Consider the following 10,363-nt stretch of genomic DNA (forward strand, 5'->3'; position numbering starts at 1 on the left):
TTTGCCTCCCCACAAAGGTTTTGATTGTGCACTGCTGTGTAGACACACTGTGTGTGTGTGTGTGTGTGTGTGTGTGTGTGTGTGTGTGTGTGTGTGTGTGTGTGTGTGTGTGTGTGTGTGTGTGTGTGTGTGTGTGTGTGTGTGTGTGTGTGAATGTGTGTTGTTAAGATAGACAGATTCAAGTTGCTTTCTCTGCAGTCTACCACTATGTGTGACCGAGTTGTAATTACTTTTATTATCAGGGAGTGAAGCTCTCTCTTTCTATTTCTCTCCATCTAGCTCTTTCTTCCTCATCACATTTTTTCTTTCTCTCTCTCCATCTTTCATTCCCTCCCCTACTCTCCCCTTTCTGCCTTTCCCTTTTTCACTCTCCCAGTCTCTATCTCTCTTGAGTGTATAGAGTCTCTATCTCTCTGTTGTGTAACCTCTGACCTTCCTGGGCTTCTCATACACGACTTCTCTTCTTACCTCCACCAGATGAAGATTCATTTTTTTTGTAAATCCCATTAACCTAAGGGATATGTACGTACGGGCTAAATCCAAGTTATCCCAAAAACGTACATTTTGCCGCCGTAAGTAATAATTGATTGAGCCACCCTACTCTTTTGATAATATGCTAATACGGATAAAAAAGAAAGAGCAATGGGGAAGACGTTTCCAGGCTAGGAAATGAAAGGTGATTGAGGTGTCGGGATGTTTACAGTTATTAAACGATGTAATTATTGCGTGAGCATAGAAATGAAAGCAGTAATAAAGAGAGATTTAATGCTTCAATTAGCTGTGGATTACATCAGTACCTACAGCTGAGAAGAGAGGTAGAAGGGAAGAGGGTGACAGCCAGACTGAGACAGAGGGAAAGCAGAAACCAGGGCCCTTTTGGGATTTAGTGTGGGGTGGGGGTGGGGGGTGGCTGAGTCGTGCGGGATGTGGTGAGCGAGCGAATGAGTGTGAGTGTTGCGCGTCGTCCTGCGTTTGTCAGGTAGAAGATGAGATGTGACAGAGAGATGACAGAGGGGGCGAGGGCCTTGTTTGTTCCTCCGTCGGCAGATCAGCACGTGTCACACACAGGGCTGGCTGTGTCCCCGAGATAGATGCCGGAGGGTTCCGAAGCCACGGAGGTGGTGGGGGTAGGGGTGTCATGCTTCAGTGGAGCCCCCCCCCCTCCCGCTGTACCTACAAATGAACAGTCATGTGCGACATGTTTCCCACTGCTGGCTCGCATGTGCAGCTAACCGTCATGCGTGTCAGTTTCGGAGGAAGCCGAGCGAAAACAGCAGTGTCTTCCCAGCCATTCCAGTCTGAAACACACACACACACACACACACACACACAGACACACACACACGTGAACATACACAAGCACAAGCCTCATACACCCATCTGTGTAGCCTGCTGGAATGGAAAACACTATTTAAAAAATGCTCACACAGTGTCTAGTGGTATTGTTGTTGGGGGTCTAATTGGGTTTTGTGAGGCCGGTTGTTTCTTAGCCCACAACTCACACTCACCGTTTCCCTTTCCTCTCCCCCTCTGCCCTCACACACACACACACACACACACACACACACACGTACCTCTGGGGCAGGAAGTGAGAGTGCTGCGGGCTGCGTGAATGGTGCAGGTTTGGGAAAGAGAAGGGAAGCATTGGCTGGGTCAAGGAAGAAGGCTTGTCTGAAGGCGTCTGCGGCATGTGTCTAATTGAGCGCTGTGTAGTTAATTGTTTGTACGTAGGAGGGGAGAAATCAATCTGTTTTCACACTGCCATGACTCCTGGGCCCTGGGGTGATAGACTGGAGCTGGCAGATACAGGGACGGAACCTTGCCAAAAACCCAAAAAAGGCAGACCTCTGCACGCACACACACACACACACACAATCAGAGAAAGAGTAGCTTAACCCCCCACAAGCGCACACACTCGCAGAGACACACACAGACTTAAGGAAGCATCCAGATAAACACGCACATACACACGCCTGTGGAGGAGGATAGGGTGGTTATTGAGTCAGGGTGAAGTCATATCCGTCAATCCATCTCCCGCTTGCGGAGAGAGGAGTCAGGAATGTGAGACTACAGCAGGTCAGGGGGCCAGTGGATAGAAGGGGAGAGAGAGAGGCACAGAGGGAGAGAGAGAATGGGCTGAAGAGAGAGAAAGAGAAAGTGATGGAGAGAGACTGAGACGAAGCAAGGCAAGTTTATTTATATAGCACTTTTCATACAATTTCATGCAATTCAATGTGCTCCACAAAAATAAAAGCAGAAGTAACATCCAAAGGAAAAATAAAGTCAAAGTACTTTAGTGTAAAAATATATATAAAAAACATAACTTAAAGAAAGTACAGAGTAAATAAAGTAGACTTAAAATATAGTGAAAGTAACCCACTGTGTGTTAAACTCTTTCAGAACATAGAAGTCAGAACCATAGAGCACAAGCCCAAATAGAACCCTTCACAGAGTCCGCACTAGATCCCGGTAGAGAAAGGCCTGAATAGAGCCAGAGAATTGGGCCTAAAAATAGGCTGGCCAATAGAGGCATTAGCCTGAGATGTCACTTCCCCATGGGGAATGACTACAGGTCTTCCAGAATTGAAGTGCAGTAAGAAAAGAGTGCAGGTTTTAAAGCTCAATCATATGCACATGAAAAGAGAGATGTTTTTAACCTGGATTAAAAAAATTGCTACATTTAGGGCACATTTAAAGTCTTCTGGCAGTTTGTTCCAGTTGCATGCAGCATAACAGCTAAGTGCTGCTTCACCGTGTTTAGTTTGGACTGTACTAGCTGACCTGAGTCCATAGATCAGAGGTTAAGTAATGCTCTGAGTCCCTGGATCAGATCAGAGACAGAGGAGGGGTGAGGATAAATAGAGACAGATAAAGGGGTAAAAAAGAGAGATAAAGAAAATTGGAGAGCGAGAGAGAGAGTGGGAAAGAAAGTGAGGCATAAGATGAAGAGATAGCAAGACAGACACACATACAGTACACACACACACATGCATGGTGGATAGCTGAATTAAAGAAAAGGGAGAGAAAAGAGAAAGTGAAAGGAGAGCTGAACGGTGAGAAAGAGCGAGCGAGAGAGTGAAAGAGAGAAACGAGGGAGCAGAAAAGAGATTTGAGATGAAAGCCCTCCGGCGCTGCGGCGTGAGCTGTAGGAGCAGATTTGCAGGTCTAGAACAAAAGGCAGAAATACCATATTCATGTCTGCTTTCAAGGGGAGAGAGAAAACATGCTTTCTCCCCTCCGCAGCTGCCTGTAACCAATTACGTCTCAAATCGGCTTTCAAGCCAGCCCGGCAGTACATCAGCACAATAACACAGATCACTAAATGATTAGTATCATTATGAAACAAATCACCATAGTCCTAATTTCGGTGTAAATACAGTCCATAAATAATTTGCTGATAATCGCGTTTGTTTAATGAGCTGATTTGCATTTGTTTACCCATAGTCGAGATTTTCCATCATGTGCCCGCGCGTGTCTTGTCAGTGTGCACGTATTAATATTTCATCCCTACTTTTGCCCAGCGAACATCATCATCGCCTCAATGTTGTGCACCAGTCCACACCAGGAAGCAAAAAAAAAGGGAGGGGGGGGGGGGGGGGGCAAAATGAGTTTTTACAGTCAAAACATGCTGTGTAAATAATTCAGTCTGCCTTTAAATGAGATCAGAGCAGAAACACACTTGGTGGATCTCGCTGGAGTCGCGACTCCTTGCTGATTGGTAGAGCATGCACGCATGGAGGCACGCGAGCTGCATTCTGATTGGCTGGGGATTTATTTATTTTCGCCCTGTCAGAGGCTCCTTCATTATTAATTGGAGAGAAAAACTCCAGAGGTTGAATAAGGATATGATGAGAGGAGAGGAGAGAAAAGAAAGGACAGGAAGAGAGGGAATGAGGCAGGGAGGAGAGAGAGAAAGATTAGCTCATTTTCTTTCTTTCTTTCTTTCATTTGCTTTTTAACAACAAACTGACAGTGGGGCTCTGTTCTGGGAGAAATGGTGTGTGCCCGGAGGCAATTGTTTCCAAAATAATTATAAGTCTTTATGTCTTACTCATTTCGTTTGCCTTTCTTTCCCTCAAAAAAAAATCACCTCTTTCTGAAACAGGCTGATAGCAGAGCCTAACAAAAGAAGCCATGGCAGGTGTGTCATGCTGACCAGACGCTCCCATTGAGGGTGGTGGCTGTTGGGGGGGGGGTCACATGAAACACAACGCTCCATGGAGACTGAGCGAAAAAAAGAATGTGTCAATGAACTGATGCTGGGAGATGGAGAGAAAGCAAGAAAGAGACAGAGAGGTAGAGAGAGAATGAGAGAGTGACTGACAGAGAGTAAGAGTGATGTGTGTGTGTGTGAATGTGTGTGTATGTGTGTGTGTGTGTGTGTGTGTGTGTGTGAGCTTCAGGAATGTTGAGGGGGCTGAAACAGACCCTCTGGATTCACTTCATGCACTAATGGCCAGTCGCCTTGCAAAGGCCAAACGGAAGCAATGAGCTACAGCAGCAAACTGTCACTAATTAACAGAAGCAGACAGTGGAAATCAGCACCTGTTAAGGCGCCATTGCTACACCAGCACACACACACACGCACACACACACACACATGCACACGCACACGCACACACACACACACACACAGACATATGAACATACCCCTCTGAAAGAACCAGTCCACCGTGGACAGTCCTTTAGGGAGATATACTGACGTATATTGTGTGTGTGTGTGTGTCTGTGTGTTGTGGGTATGAAAAGCAAGGTGTGGTGACTTCACATCTCTAGTGGCTCCTCTGAGGTCAGTGTGATCGCAATATTTATGTTAGTATTATGATTTCAATTTGGTTTTAGTACATACATCTACTCTACAACATTGTTTTCGAAGTCCACAATAAGACTTTTACCGCACTAAGATGGCTGCAGAGACTCCCAGTGTACCAAACATCATATATGAGAATATATAGGAGTTACACTGTATCATAAAATATGGTCACAATAATATTGTATTGTGTGTGTGTGTGTGTGTGTGTGTGTGTGTGTGTGTGTGTGTTTAGGAGAGTGCCTGTGCGTGCTGTGGCCTGTAAAAGTCTCTTGCTCTCCTGCTTGTGTGCTATGACCTCTTGTGCTCTGATCTCCGCCCTTGCCATGCTAAAGCAGGACCCATCAACGTGCAGTCACATTCACACACACTCTCTCTCTCGATCACACACACACACACACACACACACTCTCTCAGACACACACACACACACACACACACACACACACACACACACACACACACATCAGCTTTTACTCACCTCTGCACAGGGTGTACATCTTACCCATGACTGCTTCCTCTGCCCACCGTGGCTATTTATATTCCCCAGGTCCTAGCTTCCCCTCACATGCCAGTCTTCATGAGATGAGAGCAGCTCTAAACTTGCATCCCCCTCTCCTGAATGCAGAGTGTGCTTGAATGCCCATTCTGATTAGTCGTGACAGATGTTTGCCACGCGTGATGTTTAGAACGGAAATCCCAGCAGGCAGGTGTGCGTGTTCCTGTAACCCTGTCCTCCTGTTTTTGTGCCATGTGATGCCTGAGTGTGTGGGTGGGTATTTTGTGGATAGGCCTACGTATGTGTATGTGAGTGTGGTGGTGGGGGGTAGCTTTGACATATATAGGCTTGTATTTGGGGAGGGGGGGGGTCAATTGTATGTGGACAGGTGTAGTTGTATGTGTGTGTGTGTGTGTGTGTGTGTGTGTGTGTGTGTGTGCGTGTGTGTGTGTGTGTGTGTGTGTGTGTGTGTGTGTGTGTGTGTGTGTGTGTGTGTGTGTGTGTGTGTGTGTGTGAGAGAGCAAGAGAGAGAGGGGAAGGGCATGTGCCAGCCTCCCAGTGCCCATCTCTGGGCTTGGTAAGCATGTCAGGCAGAATGAGGTCACCCAAATCAAACTCTGTACATAAGAGACACACACTCACTCACTCCCTCTCCCTCTCACACACACACACACACACACACACACACACACACACACACACACACACACACACACACACACACACACACACACACACACACAGACACGCACACATATAAATGTTTGTCATTGCTGCCCTAGTACAGGTGGTGTCACACAAAACACACATCCAATAAAGAAGAAAACTTCTATGTGCCCCTGAAATGACTGCCTCCATTTCTCTGACAATGTGCCAAGGACCCATTGCCAAACTGATCCCCTCCACCTCCTCCCTGCCTGTTTAAATCCAATGAAGTGTCTGTTATCGTATCAAAGATGGGCTTTTCTGATGTGGAAATCGCTGATAACTTCGGTAAACAAGTTATTCTGTGTCCGCCCCCGCTCACTGTGTTAGATCCAATCTGGGTCATCACGTGTGGTATCTCTTTTACTTTAAGACATGGTGTCCTCGTGTGTCTTTGCATGAGCCTAATGCGGAGCTGGAGAGCTAGAGAGAGAAGACAAAAACAGGAACAGATAGATGGAAAGAGAAAGTGTATGGATCGGTAGGAAGGAGGTTGGCCCCTCAATGCCATTAAGACCTATCTGAAACCATAAGGAATCATCTAATTGCATTATTCAAATCTAATTGCAACAAGCCCTGTGATCTAGCCTGTCTTGAGGGATTCAGTTCGCTGCCAGCTGTTATCTCTGATAGACAATAGTGTAGAAATAACGTGTGTGTGTGTGTGTGTGTGTGTGTGTGTGTGTGTGTGTGTGTGTGTGTGTGTGTGTGTGCCATCTACGCTCCAGGTCAGAGGTGTGGGTGCCAGTTGCTTGGGCAGTTACACCCACTTACAGGCACCGTGTGTGTGTGTGTGTGTGTGTGTGTTTTATGCGTCACAGATTAATAGGCCAAGATAACTTACGCATCTCAAGCCGGCCCGCTCCCCTTAATGAAGACGGATGTTTCAGACTGCCACTCCACAAAGTGAGGCAGGTGGCACAATGCCAGGCGGGCACAGCCAGTGGCACCCACAACAACACAGCGTTGGCTTGGAGAAGGGTGGTGGTGGGGTGTGGGGGGCAGCACAAGCTCATAACATCATTATCCTGATGCATTATTGTGAAAGAACCCTGATGGAAAGGCGAGACGAATGCCATAAAGTCACTGATTGGTTGTATTGTCATTTGTGTGTGTGTGTTTGTTGCGCTCTGGTGAATGGGTGAATTATGACAGATAATGCTTAGCACAACACTGGTCATGTTTTGGAATTAAAATTAAGTGTGTGACAGAGAGAGGGCATGGAGAAAGGAAAAAAACAAGAATGAAAGAGAGGGATTGAGAGAGAGAAAGAGAGAGAGAGAGAGAGAGACTGATAGAGACAGAATCGCAGCACCATGTGTTGTAGAGTAACTGTGGTTCTGTTTGCTAATGCCAGGGTGTAGCGCACTGCATGGTTTGTCAGTGCAGTCAACTGGGATTAAGAAGAGAAAAGACAAAATTAAGAAAGGAAAGGAGGGGGCACTAAGAAACAATGGCAAACAGAAGAAAGGCATAAAGCAAGCCGTGCGGCAAAGGGTGAAGCAAGCCGTGCGGCAGCTATTACCGGTTCGCCGGAGCTGCCCGCTCTGGGGGTTGGTGTGAAGAAACAGGGGGGCTGGAGATGACACTGCAACTCCCTCTCAATCTCCCCCCCAGCTCTGTGTGGCACGGGAGGTCTCCGGTGAGCCTCGGTGGCACGGCCTCCTGTTGCATCGGTGAAATACACCCTGACAAGGCCCTGCTCCCCAGGCCCCCCTTCACCACCTCCACCACCACCCTCCTCTCCCCTCCTCTCCTCTCCCCTCCTGTCCCCTCCTCTCCTCTACTCTGCCCTCCTCTCACAGCTATAAATTCACAGTGTTGCTGCTGGTGAGAGGGACTGACAGTTGTGTGTGTGTGTGTGTGTACGTATGTGTGTGTATATTTTTGAATGCATATCTTAAGGTGTGTGCCTCTGTGTGTATTTGTCTGCGTATCTGTAGGTGTGTGTGTGTGTGTGTGTGTGTGTGTGAGTGTGTGTGTGTGTGTGTGTGTGTGTGTGTGTGTCTGTGTGTGTCTGTGTCGGTCCGCTGTCTGTCTGTCAGTGTCTTTGCTTGCAAACACTAGTGCCAAACCATGCTCCTCACTACCACTCCACTGACACACAGATAGACCCAAGGGCTTTGTGTCGTTTTTTTCCAGTGTTGTCACTCTAAAGAATGCAGATACTCGTAGGACAGGGGTTAGGGGTCAGAGTTAGGGTCAGAGCATGGTTAGTGTTTGTTGACTGACTGTCAGTTGACCGGGAGTTAAGAAGTGGGGCTGGTTGACTTGTATTTGGTTTGTAGATGATTTAGTGACGGTTCACAAGGTGTCTGAGACTGAAGAGATAGAGGGACATTGGAATGAAACATGAGCAGACAAGATACTTGTATGAATCTTCATAGTGGATGCCACTGAGGCGATGAAATACAAGTATGTGTGACCCTGTAGACTCGCCATGTATATATTTGGCTGTACAGGCTGTCGGATAGAGTGTTCTACATACAGAGGTTGAAAACCTGGCACACGTACAGAGGCGCTGTGCGATACAGTTTACGGTTCGATGTAAATTCCGAGACGTGTCGAAAACAGTCAAAGTGCAGGAGTCTAAGGTGGCCTTCGTGAGTCAGTCAATTCAGTTCAATACAGTTTTATCAGTGAGGCGCCATTACCAGCAAGCCTCGCCTGAAGGTGCTCATGAAGAATCAAGGCCTGAACATCAGACTGAGAGGAAGATGCTCAGGCAGACAGACTGAGTTATACCTGGAGTTGAAGGTGAATCAAAAAGGACTGGGAATAAAGCCTGTGTGTACGTGTGTCTGTTTGTGTTCTGTGTGTGTGTGTGTGTGTGTGTGTGTGTGTGTGTGTGTCTGTCTGTCTGTCTGTGTGTGCACTTGCTTTAAGGTTTAAGGAGAATACCAAAAAGGGAGCAGAAGCATTAGACACTCCATCCTCCTTCATGCCTTCCTCTTTCTCTCCCTCTCTCTCTTTCTTTCTCTCTCTCTTTCTCTTTCTCTCTCTCTCTCCCTCTCTCTCTCTCTCTCACTCCTGCATTTGTACCTCCTTGGCTGCCTCCTCTCACTTCTAGTATATAACCTACCTGCCTCTTTATTGCCCCCCCCCCACCCCACCCCGTTCCTTTACTGCAGCTTGCCCCCCACCCACCCCCCACCCCGTCCCTTTACTGCAGCTTGCCCCCCTCTGCTGTTCCACCTTCCTACTCCACACTCCTTCTCCTTCACACCGCCCCTCTCTTTCTCTCTCTCTCACCGGTAGTCAGCAATCAAACACCGTCAGCGCCTGATGCGGAGGCCATTACGGCCGCCCTAATGTTCCCCTCGGCACAATGCATGGCACACCGGTGTCATTATATTTAAAAATACACCCATTGTCAGGCAGCCTCCAGCCAATGGGGTGAGGGCCCAGCACTGTATCAACACGGCATGGCATTTGCGTGATGTGTGCTCGCTCTTTTACGAGCGAGGCCTAATAGAGTGGTGTTCGTGCGGCATGCTGTGTGGTATGCTGGGTATGGTTGGCACAGCATGGGATGCCACGGTGACTGTGGCGGGCTGAATGCACGGCGGCACTGGTACTGCGTTCAAAGGACCGTTTTCCGACTTTGGCAGTTGTTATGTGTGCATAATGAGCATGTACAGCATGTACGGTTGAGGACGGGGGTCAGTGTCGTTGCTGCTGGGATTAGGCCACTTGTCATTTGTGTAGCAGGTATGTGAGTATGCTGTTGACATAGAGGGGTTTAATGGGTTGGGGGGTAAAGAGGAAGAGGGGAATTTTCTTCATTGGCTGCGGCCGTGGCAAACACTCCTTCCTTGTACTTAACATAAACACGTCGCAATAAATGAATATATTTGCGGGGCTCATGAAAAATCCTGATTTTGCATGCGCGTGGAAAAACTATCGAACTGAAGGCTTTCTCATTACTCACTAAGCCGATTCATAAGCGTCTGTTGCAGCCGGATTTTGACACCCTGAGCAGCGACAGCTTTGCCGTCCAAATCGCCCCCTTCCCAAGCCTGTTTTTTTTTTCTCTTTACAAATTTGCATATCATTAAATTAAATTTACTGGCGAGTGTCATACCTCGCTGCTGTTACAGCCGCAGGTTTTTTGACGTGAAAAGCACAACCAATTTCACCTACTCAGATATGGTCCCACGCAGATGGTGGCGTCTGTGGCATTACACGGTGTGTCTGTTGCATTTTCAGCCGAGTGCAAAGTGTGATAATTATATTCATTCTGATGAGTGATTTGTTTGAGTTGGAGGAGGAGGTGGTGGGGTGGGCTGGGGGTGGTTGAAGGGGTGTTTTGTGAATTATATCTCCTGTCTATCTCTTTCACAGTTACT

The sequence above is a fragment of the Sprattus sprattus genome (genome assembly GCF_963457725.1).
Source record: "Sprattus sprattus genome assembly, chromosome: 18".
NCBI classification, from domain to species: Eukaryota; Metazoa; Chordata; class Actinopteri; order Clupeiformes; family Clupeidae; genus Sprattus; species Sprattus sprattus.